The sequence below is a fragment of the Octopus sinensis genome, linkage group LG4 (assembly GCF_006345805.1).
Source record: "Octopus sinensis linkage group LG4, ASM634580v1, whole genome shotgun sequence".
Lineage (NCBI taxonomy): Eukaryota > Metazoa > Mollusca > Cephalopoda > Octopoda > Octopodidae > Octopus > Octopus sinensis.
The window spans coordinates 115,619,267-115,637,648 of record NC_043000.1 but is presented as its reverse complement, the minus strand read 5'-3'; the positions used below and the strand labels follow the sequence as shown (position 1 = coordinate 115,637,648).

The window sequence follows — 18,382 nt, the reverse complement described above, 5'->3', positions numbered from 1 at the left end:
AAGTACACAAAGCATAAAATAATAAATGACTTCATTAAGTCCTAATATTGATACTGCTATACACATTGTGATTAATCTTTTGTATACAGTGACAAAAGCAACACAAACCTTCGTTGAAACGACATAGCAGAAATACGATCAATCAGTGTAACCTACGATGTTCAACGAAGAGAAACCAGGTGATATACCAGGTGCGAAAACGGGTAAACCGTCGATATTTTATATTTTTAATATCGCGCATACGCATTGTTTGTGTTTGATTTTGTCGACAACAAAGTATAGTAGGGTCAGTTGGGCACCGTCTGTGAGAAAAACAGCACCATGACGCAATTCGCTCTGCCAGAAATTTGGAAACGACATGCTGTACTGCTTGGCATTCGAACCGGAAGCTCCAATACGAACATTTCAGAGTGTTTGAGTTGCAATTTGAGAACAGTGCAGAGGATTCGGAAAGAGTTGGATGAGTCTGATGGTTATTACAAAGGTACGGTAGCTCGGAAAACTCACTTTGATCGTTCTGATAGGAAAAAAACTCCAGAATTTTTTGGTGAGATCCAGGCCATGAATGACAACGATCCCTCCAAGTCAATCAGGTCCATCGCCAGGGACATGGGAGTGTCTGAGTTTCTTATCAGGCAGGTAGTGCATGAAGACATTTGATATTCCTCATACAAGATGAGAAAGGGCCAATTTTTATCCAAAGCCGTCAAGGACAAGAGAAAAGACCGCACTACGAAGCTTCTGAACAAACTCAAGCATCCCCTCCAACCGAACATATTTTGGTTTTTCTCAGACAAGAAAAATTTCTGTCAGGATCAGATGGAGAACACACAGAACAACCGTTGGCTTGCCCTGTCCCCAAAACATGTACCGAGTGTGATAAAAATCAAACATCCAGTTAATATCATGGTGTTTGGAGTGATCACTAGTGATGGTGACGCTATGCCTCCATTCATCTTCCCACACAGCCTCAGACTCAACATGGAAGCCTACATCAAGTGCCTGGAGGAGGTAGTGCTGCCCTGGGTCAAGAGGGTGGTTGATGGAAGACCCTATGTCTGGCAACAGGATTCTGCACCATGCCACACAAGCATGAGAACCCAGTCATGGCTGTCAGACAATTTCTGCAATCACATTACCCCTAATATGTGACCACCTAACTCCCCAGACTGAAGGTGCGTGAAGGTGCGTAGCCTAGAGGTTAGGATGTTACATTCGAGATCGTTAGATCGTGTGTTCGATTCCCGGACCGAGCGGCACGTTGTGTTTTTGATAAAAAAAATATTCATTTTACACTGCTCCACTCCACTCAGCTGTAAATGGGCCACCCTGCGATAAAATAGCCTTCCTATCAGGCGGGATGTTGACCTCCTTACCTAACCAGGGGGTGGCATCGTTCGAAAGCTATAACTATGCAAAGCGCATTGTGACCAGCGTTGTACTACAACATCCGATAGTCTAGTCGATCGCGTGATCACATTTATTCTCAATTGTTGACGATTTGTGCTGGTTATTAATGATTCTTTTAACTTTCACACTCAAATGATGTTCTTTGTTTCGGTTTGCCTCCATTTCATAAGCACATAGTGAGAAAACTCACCAATTAAGCCTCGCATCCAGGAATACCACCCATATTAAACCAAACAAGAGCAATCAGAGAGCGCAAACCTTCGCCAAGGTAACACCAACGCCCTCTCAATGATTAGCCGGAGATGATTTTTTTTTTTTAATGAGAATATCTGAAATAAACTCGACTGCTCTCACAACCGAGAGTACTAAAAAGTGAACCCGACCGCTCTCAAAAATTAAGCTTAAAAAAGCAGGAAAAATAATCCAGAATCCTTGTCCGGTACTGGACAGTTCGTGCCAGTCATGAGGCCAAGCATCCCTGAAAGTTTCATCCAAATCCATCCAGCGGTTCTTGAGATATCTTGTCCAGGGACAAACAAACAAACAAACGCGACTGAAAACAATAGAGAAGAGGTAAAAACAAGTCTAATACCCAAGAATACCACCCTTATTAAATCAGGTGATAACTTATGTCTACCACCCATGGATAGCACCCGTATTAAAGTAGATGATACACGAAATTTAATATGTCCCCGGATCGACTAAGACTTTGTGAGTGAATTTGATGGAAACTGTGTGGAAGCTCATCGTGTATGTATGTGAGTGTGTGTCTTTGTGTCTGTGTTTGCCCCATCACACACACACACACACGCACACACACACACACACACACACACAACACACACCTACATACAGACTGTTTGACAACCGATGTGGGTTTGCTTACGATCCGTAGACTAGCTGTTCGACAAAAGACACTGATAGAATAACTACCAAACTTTAAAAATGAGTATTGAGTCCGATTTAGTCAGCTAAAACCCTTCAAGGCAGTGCTCCAGCGTGGCCGCAGTCTAATGGCTGAAGCAAGTAAAATATAAAAGTAATAATGCATCGTAAAAAGCAATAATGCGGGAAGTATGAACTCAACACTTGGCAAACGGTTTAATAATAGCGATGAATGGGATTAACGAAATACTGATGCAGGGGAGACAACTTATACTGACAAATAAACAGCATAAGTACATGGGAAGTAACTCTTTAAGTCTTTTCTCTTCCATATATGAATCACATTTTTATTAATAACATTTTTACAGGAAGAAAAGGAAAATACTCATTAAAAGTATAAAACATCAAGGCGGAAGATGTTGGTGAGGGGTCACGAGTTGTACACTGCAGAACAAATGGTTTGTTCAACCACGCTTTGTGGACATGAATGCAAAGGCGATGCCGCAGACAATGGGGCCAGTGACACTCGCTGCGACAGGCACCCTACCTTGTGGGCCGCGATTTTGTTTTTTTTTTCTTCTTTTTTTTTTTTCCTTTGAGAGTTCTGGACACCAGTTATGAACTCAGTTGCATATAGCCAATCAGAGCCATTGGTCTGCGGCCACGCTGGAGCACCGCCTTGAAGGGTTTTAGCTGACTAAATCGGACTCAATACTTGTTTTTAAAGTTAGGTGGTTATTCTATCAGTGACTTTTGTCGAACAGCTAGGCTACGGATCGTCACCCACATCAGTTGTCAAACGGTGTGTGTGATGGGGCAAACACAGACACAAAGACACACACTCACATACACGATGAGCTTCCACACAGTTTCCATCAAATTCACTCACAAAGTCTTAGTCGATCCGGGGGACATATTAGACTTCGTGTATCATCTACTTTAATACGGGTGCTATCCTGGGTGGTAGACATAAGTTATGAACTCATTTGCATACAGCCAATCAGAGCTCACCATGAAAATCGACATACTGTGTATTACTACAGTACAGCCAGTCAGGCATGGAATGGTGTATGCTACTCTGTGAATACAGCATAGGTCTCACATAAGCACCACATTCCTCCCATCACCATCCTCATAGATCAACTGAGCACCATCTTTATATGGAGCTAACTATAGGTACCAATGCTCAGACTGAGATTAGTAATATTACATGTACCCATTGGTATATGCAAGGAGGGCGCAATACGACATAGCGCCATATTGATTACGATGTTCCCAGATCAACACCAACATTTTAAATTAGGAATGTACAAAATCAGTCAAAAAATTAGGAAACTACATTCTTTTATATATTCTAGCAAATTACGCAAATTGGCAACCCCGAAATAATGAAAGGCAAAGTCAACCTCGGAGGAATTTGAGCTTAGAACGTAAAGACGGACGAAATGCCGTTAAGCATTTTGCCCAGCGTGTTAGCAATATTTTTTTTTTACTACCCACAAGGAGCTAAACACAGAGGTGACAAACAAGGACAGACAAACGGATTAAGTTGATTATATCGACGCCAGTGCGTAACTGGTACTTATTTAACCGACCCCGTAAGGATGAAAGGCAAAGTCGACCTCGACGGAATTTGAACTCAGAACGTAAAGACGGACGAAATACTGGTAAGCATTTCGCCCGGCGTGCTAATGTGTCTGCCAGCTCACCGCCTTCTTCAATACATTAAAAGAAAACCAATCATGGAAATGGAATTATGATTTAATTACTTTCTTAATTAGTGGGGGAGGCGTGGCTAAGTGTTTAGAACAGTAGATACCCCCGTCAACGATGCTATCCCTGATACCCATTATTCTGCTTGTTCCCCAATTCCCGCCCCTCAAACTTCACAGCTCAGCATCGTCTATACCAACTCGTGCTCCTTATTTCCAAAGTTCAGCGAACTATTTACACTGGCAATGCGTGATTCCCCTGATGTGATATCTATCACCGAGACTTGGCTGACTCCAGAAGTAAAGGACTCAGAAATCCACCTAAAGGGCTACGCCCTCTTCAGATGTGACAGAGAAAAAAAGCGAGGTGGAGGTGTTGCTGTGTATTCTACCCACTAATGCTCAACCTGCAACAAAAGTCGATGCCGTCTATTTCAAGCTGAGCCTATCCGGGTTTTGCCTGCCCGTGTTAGCTGTCTACAGGCTGCCTCTTGCCGACCCCCAGGACGATGCTCATTTACTCGAAGCGATAAGATTCGTGTCAGCTTCTCATGACTGTTTGATATTAGGAGACTTCAACGCTCCCACGATCGATTGGCCCGTATCAATTTGTACATCATCTTCCCGGTTCGGCCAGGCCCTTCTTGACGTGGCTGAAGATTGTTTCAATCGCAACATGTTGAATATCCGACAAGGCATCGGTCTGGGCAGCAGCCATCTATGCTGGATCTGGTATTCTCCCGCTATCCAAGATCAGTGTCAGACGTATCTGTGTGTGTCCCTCTTGCCAAGAGTGATCATGCGGTCCTGAAGTTCGTCATGCACACAACTTTTTCTACGCCCACAACTACTTCGCTGCCACGTAGAGTCTTCTCTGCAATTAATCTTGAAATTCTAACCGAGGCTTCCGCGCTTCTGGACTGGCGATCCCTGATGACGTTGTCCTCAGTTGACGAACTATGGTCATCCCTCAAAGCATATGTAATCTGGTTGACTGACCAAGTTTCCCGTTTGGGCTTCCCAAGAAGAAGAAACACAAGCCCTGGGTGACGAAGAAGGTTAAACGAGAACTTCGACTCAGAGATATTGCTTGGGCTGAATTCAAAAATCTGGATTCGACTGCAGCTTTTGAGGTGTACAAAACTCAACGAGACCGAGCCGTGAAAACTGAAAAGGAAGAACGCTTCAGATATGAATACAAAATCGCGGCAAACGCCAGTAGCAATCCAAAAACCTTCTTTGCCCATGTCCAACGGAATTCCCGCTTGAACAACCAAATTGCAACGTTCGTAGACTCAACAGGCGTATCGATTGAGGACCCTTATCAACAGAGTCAATTATTTGCCGAGGCTTTTTCAACTATTTTCAAACAAGATGATGGTCATGAACCCCCTCCTTTGATAGATCGGTACCTCCAATGCTTCGATTGGTCATCACGCGGGACGAAGTCGAACGCGTTATTCAAGGCCTCGATGTCAACAAGGGTCACTGCCCTGACGGCATACACCCACGGGTTATCAAAGCGTTGGCTCCGGTCATCTGCGAGCCCTTAACACGTCTATTCAATATGTCATTGGCGACGGGTGTTATACCTGCAGACTGGAGAACAGCGATAATCTGCCCAATTTTCAAGAAAGGGAGCCGCGAAGACCCGCTTAACTACCGACCCGCTTAACTACCGACCGGTTTCCCTTACATCAATAATCAGCAAGATGTTCGAAACCATCCTTAAGAAAAGTATGATGCTCCACCTCCAAAACACAGCCTCTATCTCTGATTCCCAACACGGCTTCGTGCCGAAGAGATCATGCTTGACCAACTTACTGGTAATGGAAGAATTGGTGACGCGCATCCTCGATGATAGTGATGCTGTTGACATCGTTTTATTGGACTTTGCCAAAGCTTTTGACTCGGTAAACCACCGCCTATTACTTGTCAAGCTTCAAGCATATAGTTTCCATCCGGATATTTTACGATGGGTTGGTGCCTTCCTCTCAGATCGCTCCTTCCAAGTCCAAGTTAATGGTTCGCGGTCCGACGTCTCCAGTGCAAGCAGTGGCGTGCCCCAAGGTTCAGTGCTTGGGCCCTTATTGTTCTTAGTCTTCATAAATGACTTGCCCGACGACCTCACGCAACACACCCTTCTATTTGTCGACGATGTCAAACTGGTCGCTCCTCGCGGTGATATAGAGGATCTTCGTCGATGCCTCCACCAAATTTGGAGATGGTCTAACGAATGGGACCTGTGTCTGACCGTGTCAAAGTGCTGTCATCTGCCTGTTGGCTCTCCTCCTGCAACTCAACTTGATTTCGAGCCGGGTCGTCTGCTGCTGGAGAGGACCGATCAGGTAAAGGACCTGGGTATCCTGGTGGATTCCTCCTTTTCGCCTTCGGCCCAGTGCGTCCATGCTGCCAACAAAGCACGCGGAGTTCTGTTCTTGATTCGACGGTCATTCGGAATGCTCACAGCAGCCATATTCCTACCGCCCTATGTCACGCTGGTGAGACCCATATTGGAGTACGGGATTCAAGCCTCTTCTCCTTATCTCCTCAAAGACATACAGCATCTCGAAAGAGTTCAGAAGCTGGCTACCTGCATGGTCCTTGGTCTCAAGAATTTGTCTTATGAAGAAAGGCTGACCTTTATTCTCTAGAAAAACGACGACGCCGTGGTGATCTCATTCTTGCTCACAACATTATAAGCGAAAAGTGTAACCTCTCGAAAGAGCTGTTCTTCACTCCTGCTCCAGAGCGTCGGCTGTGGGGTCATTCCGAAAAGCTCTATCTGCGACGATTTCATCTCAATCGAAGAAGAGGGGCTTTCTCCGTCCGGGTTGCGGATCCGTGGAATAAGCTGCCGGACGAGATGGTGAAGATGCCGACGACCGCTCGGTTCAAAGTCTCCCTTGACCACAAGTGGCCTGAACACTTTACCTGAACACCACCCTGTACATAACTCCATGTCCCCCTACATGGCCTTGCTTTTTGCTTTTTGAGCCAAAGAATTAATTAACTAACTAAAACACCCGCTTTGCAACCATGTGATTTCGAGTGTCTTCTATTGTAGCCATTGTTGCTTTGTTTATGTCCCTGTAACATGTCGGTTTGGCAAAGAGGTCCGATAGAATAAGAGACTTCAAAAAATAATTACTGTGGTCAATTGTTGTACTAAAACTGAGTAAGGTGGTACCCCAGCAAGGCCGCAGTCAAATGGCTGGAATATGTAGTCAACAAAAAAAGGAGTGAAGTAGAATCAGCGTGTGTGCTTATTCTTTTCTACTCTAGGCACAAGGCCCGAAATTTGGGTGGATGGGGCCAGTCGATTAGATCGACTCCAGTACGCAACTGGTACTTAATTTATCGACTCCGAAATGATGAAAGGCAAAGTCGACTTCGGCGGAATTTGAATTCAGAACATAAAGACAGATGAAATCCCTATTTCTGTACTACCCACAAGGGGCTAAACACAGAGAGGACAAACAAGGACAGACAAACGGTTTAAGTCGATTATATCGATCCCAGTGCGTAACTGGTACTTATTTAATCGACCCCGATTTTTCTTTATACTCTCGCTGTGCGAAACTGCATTAGCCCCAAATTTATATATATTAGCCAGGAAAATCCGCGATGTACTAAATGTGCAACAGGTGAACCGCGATGTACTGAGTGCGCGAGAGTTGAACCGCGATGTGGCGAGGGATCACTATATCGCTCTCCCCACTTTCTTTTTCTTTTTTACTCTCGCTGTTGTTTTCTTCTCTATATTTCTTCACAATATTAAACAGCAGCAGTAGCTTTAACTTTGCACTTCTTATGACTAAACTATTTTAAAGCTTCTGCACTTGTACCTCGCGATAGCTCAGTTGGTAGAGCGGAGGACTGTAGTGTGTAATTTAGTTTAACTGTAATCCTTAGGTCGGTGGTTCGAATCCGTCTCGCGAGAGTTTTTTTTTTTCTTTTTGTAATATTTGAATTAACTTTACAAATATAACATTATTTCTCATCAAAGTGAATGGCGGACTGCGGAATCGTTGGAATTTCTAACGAAATGTCTAACACAATTTAGTTACAGTTCTGAGTTCAAATCTCGCCTTGGTCATCTTTACCATTCAGGGTCTACGAGGGGCGTTCAATAAGTAATGCCCCTGACACACTTCCCATAGCAGTAGAGCAACGAAACTTGGCACAGTTATTAGTCTTTTTCTACATAGGAACCACCCAGAGTTACGCATTTCTCCCATCGTTTGATGCGGCTCTGAAGACCGTTTTTGTAGAAGAACCCAGCTTGGTCCTCCAACCTCAACATGACTTCAGAAATCAAGGCTGCATCATCTGGGAAACGCTTTCCTTTCAAAAACAACTTCATGATTGGGAAGAGGTGAAAATGAGAGGATGCAAGGTCAGGAAAGTAGGGGGGGTGGGGAGGAGTTCATAGCCATACGCCTGTGCTTCTGATCTGGCGACAAGCGAGTTGTGGACCGGAGCGTTGTCCTGCAGGAGGAGGATGCCTTTGCTGATCTTCACCGCCTCTTGATTTTGATAACTTCTCTTAATTTCCTCAAAAGTGAAGCATAATAGGCTCCTGCAATTGTGGTACCCTTTGCCAGGAAATCTGTCATCACTACTCCGTCCTGGTCCCAGAAGACTGTGAGCATGACCTTGCCAGCGGAGGGCTGCACCCTTGCCTTCTTTGGAGGGGGTGAGTCACGGTGCTTCCACTGCATTGACTGGGCTTTGGTCTCTGGATCATCGTGATGGACCCAGGTTTCATCCTGTGTAATCAGTCTTTTGAAAAATTTTGACTCATCTTCTTGGCACATCTCCAAATTCACCCTCGAGTACTCGACGCGTTCTTGCCTCTGGAAAGGCGTGAGCAACCTGGGAATCCATCTGGCAGACACCTTTTGCATATGCAAATGGTCATGAATGATAGTTTCCACAGACCCGGTACTAATCTTGACCTCATGGGCTATTTGGCGTATAATTATGCGTCGATCTTCCAAAATGGCAGCCTCAACTTGACGGACAGATGCCTCAGCAATGGCAGAAGGGGGCGACCAGATCTGGGAGCTGTTTCCACAGAGTTCCGACCATGTTTGAATTCACGATGCCAGCGTTTTACAAGGTCATATGATGGGGCATCATCACCATAAGTTACTTTCATTTCATCAAAAGTCTCCCGTGGTGTGCGTCCTTTCAAATACAAAAACTGGATCACTGCTCGACACTCAACAGGCTCCATTTCACACTTGACTCGGTTCAAACACCTGTAAATCAGAAACCACAATTAATTCAGAGCTGTAATTTGCCACTTACTCTATAGAGATATGATTGCACATGCAAAATTTCAGCTAGATCAAACAACTGCAAGTGGGTCAGAGGCATTACTTATTGAACGTCCCTCGTACGTTCTGAGTTCAAATTCCGCCGAGGTCGCCTTTCCCTTTCATCCTTTCGAGGTCGATAAATTAAGTACCAGTTACGCACTGGGGTCGATATAATCGACTTAATCCCTTCGTCTGTTCTTGTTGGTCCCTCTGTGTTTAGCCCCTTGTGTGTAGTAAAGAAATAGGTATTTCGTCTGCCGTTACGTTCTGAGTTCAAATTCCGCCGAGGCTGACTTTGCCTTTCGTCGTTTCGGATGCATGCTGGGGATCGATCTAATCAACTGGCCCCCTTCCCCAAAATTTCAGGCCTTGTGCCTAGAGTAGAAAAGCATATGAACACATACAACAGACACACACACGTAAAAGGCAGGGGAGAAGGAGGAGTATGTCTCAAAGTCTAACACATACTTCTCTCTCTCTCTCTCTCTGCTTTCATTTATCCTTCTCATCCCTCTCTCCCCCTTCCGCTTTTTTTGCCTCCCCCACTTTCTTTTCCTTCTCCGTCATATCTCCCTCTACCACTCTCTCCCTCTCTCTCTATCTCCTTCTCTCATTCGCTCACAGTTGTAACTTTAATTTCACATTTCTTATGTCACAATTATTTTACATTCCAAATCGCGTTGTCTCGCGATAGCTCAGTTGGTAGAGCGGAGGACTGTAGTATAATAATCCAGAACTGACATCCTTAGGTCGATGGTTCGAATCCGTCTCGCGAGATTTCTTTTTTTTTTTTTTGCAAGTATTTAAATTAAATTTAGAACAATTACATTGATTTAATATATGATGAGAGTGATCTGACAGAATCGTTAGAGCATCGAAAGAAATGTCCCACGTTATTTAGTTACAAATCTTTACGTTCTTAGTTCAAACGGCCGCAAGTTAACTTTGCCTTTCATTTACTCCAATATTTTAACGATTATGCCTGTCCACCTCGCTCATAAATCAACAGAAATATAATATTTCGAAATTTCATTTAATTAGGACGCAGACATGACAGTAGCTTAAGGAGCTAGCTGGGCAAACTCGTGCTTTCGGGTTCGGAACCACTGCACGGCACCTTGGGAAAATGCGTTCTCTTGTAGTGGGGAGACTGCATGGATGTTACGTTCCAAAACCTCCCACAGAAATAGTTAAAATCTAAAAAACTATAAATGCATATCGGCCGCAGAAACCCGCGATATACTGAGGAGTCAGCGATATAAATTTACATATATTAAGCCAGAAAAATCCGCGATATACTGAGTGCGCGATAGGTGAATCGCAATGTACTGAGGGTGCGATAGGTGAACTGCGATGTACTGAGGGTGCGATAGGTGAACCGCGATGTACTGAGGGTGCGATAGGTGAACCGCGATGTAGAGGGCGCGATATGTAAACCGCAATGTACTGAGGGTGTGATAAATGAACCACGATGTACTGATGGCGCGATAGATGAACCGCGATGTACTGAGGGCGCGATAGGTTAAACGCGATGTAGTGAGGGTGTGATAGATGAACCACGATGTACTGAAGGCACGATAGGTGAACCGCAATGTAGAGGGCGCGATATGTGAACCGCAATGTACTGAGAGCGCGATAGATGAACCACGAGGTACTGAGGGTGCGATAGGTGAACTGCAATGTACTGAGGGCGCGATAGATAAACCGCGATATGGCGAGGGATTACTGTATATGTATTTATTACTTTTATTTCTTTCACTTGTTTCAGTCATTTGACTGCGGCCATGCTGGAGCACCGCTTTTAGTCGAACAGATCAACGCCAGGGCGTATTCTTTGTAAGCCTAGTAATTATTCTATCGGTCTGTTTTGCCAAACCGCTAAGTTACGGGGACGTAAATACACCAGCATCGGTTGTCAAGTGATGTTGGGGGGACAGTGTCATACAATACACACACACAAGCATATATATATATATATATATTATATATATATATATATATATATTATATATATATATATATATATATACAATACATACGACGGGATTTTTCAGTTTCCGTCAACCAAATCCACTCAAGGCTTTGGTCGGCCCGAGACTATAGTAGAAGACACAAGTCCAAGGTGCCACACAGTGGGTCTGAACCCGGAACCCTGTGATTGAGAAACAAGCTTCTTACCACACCGCTATGCTTGCGTCTATGTGTGTGTGCTTGTGTTTCCCACCTAGCATTGGTTTGTTTGCGTCCTGTAACTTAGCGGTTCGGCAATAAAAAGACCGGTAGAATAAATAACAGGCTTAGTCATTTTTGTTCCCTCCGCTCCTCATCTCTCTCTTTAAGGTAGCTCCCCTGCATGGCCGCAGTAAAATGACTGAAACAAATAACAGAAAAAAAAAGTAATAATAAATAAAAAGGAATCTCGCGAGACGGATTCGAACCACCGACCTAAGGATTACAGTTATGTACATTTTTTTTACTACAGTCCTCCGCTCTACCAACTGAGCTATCGCGAGACACAGGGGAACGACCTATGTGGAAATCTAGATGATAAAATGATCACTTGGTATGTTTGTGTGGTTAAGAAGGTCGCACTGCAACCAACGTTCTACTGCTAAAGCCCCGGGTCGACTAAATGCTTTGTGAGTGAATTTGGTAGCCGGAAACTGAGTGGAAGCTCGTTGCACGTGTATATGTGTTTGTTTGTGTGTGTGTGTCCAGCCCGCTTCCAAACGCTTGACAACCGGTGTTGGTTTGTTTGCGTCCCCTTGGGTGTTCAGCAAATGGGCTCGATAGAATAATTAATTACCAGACTTGACAAATAATAAGTAATGGAGCGATTTTTTCCAGGCAGTGTTCCAGCATGGCCGCAGTCAAATGACTGAAATAAATTATAGGAATATTTGGCGCAGAATCAGAAATTTCGATGAAGACAGATTAATCGTTTACCTTAACATCAGCATTTGGTTAGTAATTCATCATATGCTAGACTGCCGAAATGATGATGATGGTCATGATGGTAGTGGTGGTAGTGGTGGTGTGGTGGTGGTGGTGGTGGTGGTGGTGGGTGGTGGTGGTGGACTAATGGTGGTGGACTGGTGGTGGTGGTGGTGGTGGACTGGTGGTGGTGGTGGTGGTGGACTGGTGGTGGTGATGTTGATTGTGGTGGTGGGGGGGTGATGGTGATGGTGATGGTGATGTTGATGGTGATGGTGGTGGTGGTGATGGTGGTGATGGTGATGATGATGATGATGATGGTGATGGTGATGGTGATGATGATGATGACGATGACCACCATCACCACCATCATCATCATCATTGTCACCGATATCACCAGCACCACCATCACAACCACCACTTCCACCACCACCACCACCTCCACCAGCACCACCACCAACACCATAAATCAACAGAAATATAATATTTCGAAATTTCATTTAATTAGGACGAAGGCACGATAGGTGAACTTAATGGATTGGCTTTCGTTAAAAAAAAACTAAAGTGAAACATAGCCTGTACGTGTGGTACCACCGGCAGTATGACCCTCCCGAATGCAACAGTAGAGCAGACGCTCGTATATTGACTTCGGGGGTCACCGGAAGTCAGAAAAAATGTTGAAACTAAATGCCGCAGGACATTTCCGCCGACCCCCATAATATTTCTCAATTTGATTTAAATATTTACACTAAAAAAAAAAAAAGAGGGAATCTCGCGAGACGGATTCGAACCACCGACCTAAGGATAACAGACGAGTTAATCATACTACAGTCCTCCGCTCTACCAACTGAGCTATCGCGAGGTATTAACCATTGCGAAATAATGTTGTCATAAGAAATATGAAGTTAAGCTACGCCTATTCGTTAGAGCGGGAAAGAGAGGAGGACATGGAGGGAAGACGAAGGTGATGAAGAGGGAAGGGGAGGAAGAGGAATGGGAGGGAGGGATGGTGAAGAAGAGGAGGAGGGAGAGAAGAAGTGAAGGTAGGAGGAGGGAGGATTGGAGGAAGGGAGAGAGAGGGAGAGAGATAACGGTGGTGGTGATGGTGGTCATCGTCGTCATCATCATCATCATCATCATCATCATCATTTCGGCAGTCTAGCAAATGCACTCTATGTACATATTTATCAATACTTTTGAGGCGTGGAATCACTAAAAAAAAACATTCCAATCTAAGTTATTTTAAGTAAGACCCCCAAGTGGTCCGTCGACCAACAGAAAAGGGCATTAAATCTGCCTCACATCACCACAGTCTTCAACAGAGAAGAGACACGTTAGAATCATTTAGTCCTAGGCTAAAGAGGCGAGAAGCGAACAGGTCGTGGTTGGAACGCCTTTTCTTTGCCATTATCAATAACAGCATCAACAACATACTGGAATGAAAATTTCAAACAGGAAGCAAAACCACGAACGGTGGATTCGATCCGCTGATACCTAGATAACAAATGATCGTGCCTTGTACAGTGACATGTCCAGAAATCTTGGTGGAGTCAGGTTAATTGTGTATCTAAATATCAGTATTTTTACTCTTTTACTTGTTTCAGTCATTTGACTGTGGCCATGCTGGAGCACCGCCTTTAGTCGCACAGATCGACCCCAGGACTTATTCTTTGTAAGCCTAGTACTTATTCTATCGGTCTCTTTTGCCGAACCTATAAGTTACGGGGACATAAACACACCAGCATCGGTTGTCAGACGATGTTGGTGGGGGGGGGGGCAAACGCAGACACACAAACACACACACACATACATACATACATACATACATACATACATACATACAAATACACGACGGGCTTCTTTCAGTTTCCATCTACCAAATCCACTCACAAGGCTTGGTCGGCCCGAGGCTATAGTAGAAGACACTTGCCCAAGGTCTCATGCAGTGGGACTGAACCCGGAACCATGTGGTTGGTAAGCAAGCTACTTTATTTCATTTAATTTAAGTAAAGTTGACTGAGGGTTCAATTGAACGAAGAACGTAAACAGTCGTAAATAAATAGCGCAAGACTTTTCCTCCGATGCTCTAACGATTCTGCCAGGGTGTGTTTAATAGCAAAAGATGACCTTCCACAAATATAATAATATAATTAATATAAAATAGCTGAATTAAATTTAAATATATGAAAAAAGAAAAAAAAAAAAAAGACGGAATCTCGCGAGACGGATTCGAACCATCGACCTAAGGATAACAGACGAGTTAATCATACTACAGTCCTCCGCTCTACCAACTGAGCTATCGCGAGAAACGAGAGAACAGGGTCTCTGTTAGTTTGATCATAAGAAATGTGAAATTAACGCTACGACAGCTGTTCAGTTTTGTGTGCGACAAGGAAACGGTGAAGAAGAGAGCACACGAAAGAGAAATTAGGGCTCTTGGGGTACATAGGGCCGGTTGTCTGGTTTCCTAATATTCCTTGAGAGAAAAGGAAAACGCATTTTCCAGTTAAGTGGACTTGGAGCAGCGTAAAATGAAGTGTTTTCCTCAGAAACACAACGCATAACCCAGTCCGGGAATCGAAATCACATTCTTATGATCAGGAGCGCAACACCCCTTACCACAACACCACGTGCCTTCACGTAACTGTTACGTCGAAATCGATTATATTGATCCTGTTTGTCGACTTACTATAACACTCAAGAATGATTAAAGTTGAAGCCGACTCAGGTACAATAACTAAATACCATCCCACAATAAGGACGTCACCGTTAAAATGCATGGCTACTGCCGACGAAGGCCGGTTAGCTCAGTTGGTTAGAGCGTCGTGCTAATAACGCGAATGTCGTGGGTTCGAGCCCCATACTGGCCACATATCTTTTTATGTTTGCAATCTTTTATGTTTGTGCAGGAGTACTTGTATGGTTAAGAACGTCGCTTTGCAACCCACTGCTTTCACGTTCAATCCCAAAGTTCGTACCATGAATAAGCGATCGAACAAATACCTTGTCGATCAATATGGTAGACGGAAGTTGTGTTAAGACGGCGAGCTGGCAGAATCGTGAGCACGCCGGGCGAAATGCTTAGCGGTATTTCGTCTGCCGCTACGTTCTGAGTTCAAATTCCGCCGAGGTAGACTTTGCCTTTCATCTTTTCGGGGTCGATAAATTAAGTACCAGTTACACACTGGGGTCGATATAATCGACTTAATCCGTTTGTCTGTCCTTGTCTGACCCCTCTGTATTTAGCCCCTTGTAGGTAGTAAAGAAATAGGTATTTCGTTTGTCTTTACGTTCTGAGTTCAAATTCCGCCGAGATCGACTTTGCCTTTCATCCTTTCGGGGTCGATAAATTAAGTTTCAATTTGGTATTGGGGTCCATCTAATCGACTGGCTCAATCCCGCAAAATTGCGACTCGTAGAATTCAAACTCACGGAGCAAATACTAATACTACCCAACGTAAATAACTAAATACTACCCAACGCTCCAGCTGTTCAGCCATTCACCACAATAATGACGTCAATGTTAAAATGCGCGCCTGCTGGCGACGAAGGCCGGTTAGCTCAGTTGGTTAGAGCGTCGTGCTAATAACGCGAATGTCGTGGGTTCGAGCCCCATACTGGCCAAATTCTTTTTTTTTTAATTTATGTTTTTGTGTATAGGCATCGTTACGTAGTCAAGAACTTCGTTTTGCAACCACCTGATTTCAGATTCAATCCCACTTCGTGAATCATTAAGTATCATCTTGTGTAGCCCCGGGGCGACCAATGCCTTCCCAATTAGTCTGGTAGACGAAAATTGTATTGAAGCCCATGCCGTCCCACCACCGCTTGGCAACGAGAGTCGGTTTGTTTACCTCCCCGTGACTTGGCGTTTCGGCATAAAGACCGATGGAATTGAACTACACTTACAAAAATATATTAAGCGAGTTGGGTCAACAGATCCCCTCAAGACTGCTCCGGTGTGGCCGCAGTGCAACGATCGAAACGTGTTAAGGATAAAAGGAAGAAATTTCAGATGAGAAAGAAAAAAAATGACAACTCTCGCGAGACGGATTCGAACCACCGACCTAAGGATTACAGGTATATACAATTTCAACTACAGTCCTCCGCTCTACCAACTGAGCTATCGCGAGATATGATTACGTCCACTATAAAATTGTTTACTCATAAGATATTTGAAATTTAAAGCCTCGATAGCTGTCCGGTATCGGGTTTGACAGGGAAACAACGAGGAGGAGGAAAGATGAATGAGGGTCTTAAACCGGTTCCTTGGTTTCCATGGCGTCTCAGTGACTAAGATCACAATATCGTGAAAAAGGGATTATTCATTTACAGCTAAATTAACCAGGGCGCAATTAGAAATTATCTGTTTTGCTCAAGAACTAAACGCGTCACTCGGTCCGGAAAGCGAAACCACAACGCCACCCATCTCGACATACATGCGCAAAATCCTGGAAAGGCGCAAAATCCTGGTTTATGCACGCCATGTAACCATTCGTAAGTTGTTTATTTTTTCTAACTTTCACAAAATTTTTGCGAATGTGTTCTATTCACGGGAATTCGTTCAGTTACGCAAAACAAACTGTTTTTTTAAACTTAAATTTCCCCTCTCCCCACCCACTAAAAACACCCTAAAATTTCCATTCTTTTTCGAATTTTTTGTTTTTAAATCCTAGTTTTGCAATACGGACATTCCGAATCTGCATATTTGTTTCTGGTTTTATTTTCAAAATAAAAATTTGAAATCCAAAATCAAAAACTTAACGAAAATTTTTTTTTTAAACAAACGCGCATGCGCATGGCCTATTATCGCTTCTGGCACACTGCATATAACTGGTGAAAACGTCTTTAATTTTTGGTATTTTCCCAAAACTTTTGCGATGTGTGTTCTACATACAGGACCTCGTACTATTATGCAACAAAAAGTAGTTTTTCGATTAAAATCCCCCACCAACGATTGCTCAAATTACACTTAACCCCTATTGATCAGGCAGGTATTGGAGACCCTGGGGACATTGATGGGATTAATCCACATAGATTTCATGATAGGTATTCTTTTATTCTTCTATTCTTCTATTTGTCTCAGTCATTTGACTGCGGCCATACTGGAACACTGCCTTTAGTCGAAGAAATCGACCCCAGGACTTTAGGGTCGTCGCCAAGCCCCTGCATTCCCTGCGGTCGCAGAGGCCCTCCGCGGTTGAGGGGGCCCCATGTTAAGATCAAAGTACGTAGATGACTCATCTGCTTACTTTGGTTAAGATTTTGAACAAGAATTAAACTATGTTAACTGAAAATTTCAAGAAATAAAATGGTAATACATTGTACCTGCAAAAGTTCTTGTAAAAATATTACTTTGAACCACGAACGTGTACCAGACTTTGTGGATTGTCTATGATATCTCTTGAACACAAACTTGGCTCTCAGCTTGATTATTCTGAACTGATCAATGATATTACAAAACGAAAAGTGCACCGTGTTTGTCTTTGAAAGTTGCCTGGATTATAAAAGCGCTCTTTTATTCATATCTGGAAGTTTTATTTTTTGAAATTTGTAACAGACCCAAATAAATTTAACTTATTGTATTTTTAGAGATGTTCTTTAGAATAGCGCGAAATATTGAACTATTGAATAAAGTAAAATATAGCTATGAATAAAAGGTGCGTAGATTATGAATTTTGATTGAAGGGATGGGGCCTCGAAACAAAAAGGTTGCAAGGGGCCTCTAAAACTCACGCAACGAAGCAGCCATCGTAAGGCTAGTACTTATTCTATCGGTCTCTTTTACAGAACCGCTAAGTTACGGGGACCTAAACACAACAACATCGGTTGTAAAGCGATAGTTGGGGGGGGGGCAAACACAGACACATAAACACATATATATATATATATACGACGGGCGTCTTTCAGTTTCCGTCTACCAAATCCACTGACAAGTCTTTGGTCGGCCGAGGCTATAATAGAAGACACTTGACCAAGGTGCCACGCAGTGAGACTGAACCCGGAACCATGTGGTTGGGAAGCAAGCTACTTACCACACAGCCACTCCTGAGTGGTTAATTTTATCCCGGAAGGATAAAAAGTAAAGTTGACTGAGGGTTCAATTGAACGAAG

The 18,382-nt window shown here is 43.7% G+C and overlaps 8 non-coding genes across 8 annotated transcripts; 4 read left to right on the top strand and 4 right to left on the bottom strand.

Moving 5' to 3' along the window:
- Nucleotides 1-7,855: 7,855 nt before the first annotated feature.
- Nucleotides 7,856-7,950, top strand: Trnay-gua. The gene is made up of 2 exons: nt 7,856-7,892; nt 7,915-7,950. It is a non-coding gene; the product is annotated as a tRNA-Tyr (tRNA).
- Nucleotides 7,951-10,018: 2,068 nt separating this feature from the next.
- On the top strand, nt 10,019-10,111 carry Trnay-gua. Its single transcript has 2 exons — nt 10,019-10,055; nt 10,076-10,111. It is a non-coding gene; the product is annotated as a tRNA-Tyr (tRNA).
- A 1,640-nt stretch (nt 10,112-11,751) lies between these two features.
- Nucleotides 11,752-11,847, bottom strand: Trnay-gua. The gene is made up of 2 exons: nt 11,811-11,847; nt 11,752-11,787 (listed from the first exon to the last, which is right to left on the bottom strand). It is a non-coding gene; the product is annotated as a tRNA-Tyr (tRNA).
- Nucleotides 11,848-13,038: 1,191 nt separating this feature from the next.
- On the bottom strand, nt 13,039-13,130 carry Trnay-gua. The gene is given in 2 exon segments: nt 13,039-13,074; nt 13,094-13,130. It is a non-coding gene; the product is annotated as a tRNA-Tyr (tRNA).
- A 1,352-nt stretch (nt 13,131-14,482) lies between these two features.
- On the bottom strand, nt 14,483-14,574 carry Trnay-gua. Its single transcript is given in 2 exon segments — nt 14,483-14,518; nt 14,538-14,574. It is a non-coding gene; the product is annotated as a tRNA-Tyr (tRNA).
- Nucleotides 14,575-15,064: 490 nt separating this feature from the next.
- Trnai-aau lies at nt 15,065-15,138 on the top strand. The gene has a single exon. It is a non-coding gene; the product is annotated as a tRNA-Ile (tRNA).
- Nucleotides 15,139-15,818: 680 nt separating this feature from the next.
- Nucleotides 15,819-15,892, top strand: Trnai-aau. Its single transcript has one exon. It is a non-coding gene; the product is annotated as a tRNA-Ile (tRNA).
- A 415-nt stretch (nt 15,893-16,307) lies between these two features.
- Nucleotides 16,308-16,401, bottom strand: Trnay-gua. The gene is made up of 2 exons: nt 16,365-16,401; nt 16,308-16,343 (listed from the first exon to the last, which is right to left on the bottom strand). It is a non-coding gene; the product is annotated as a tRNA-Tyr (tRNA).
- Between the last annotated feature and the right edge of the window lie 1,981 nt (nt 16,402-18,382).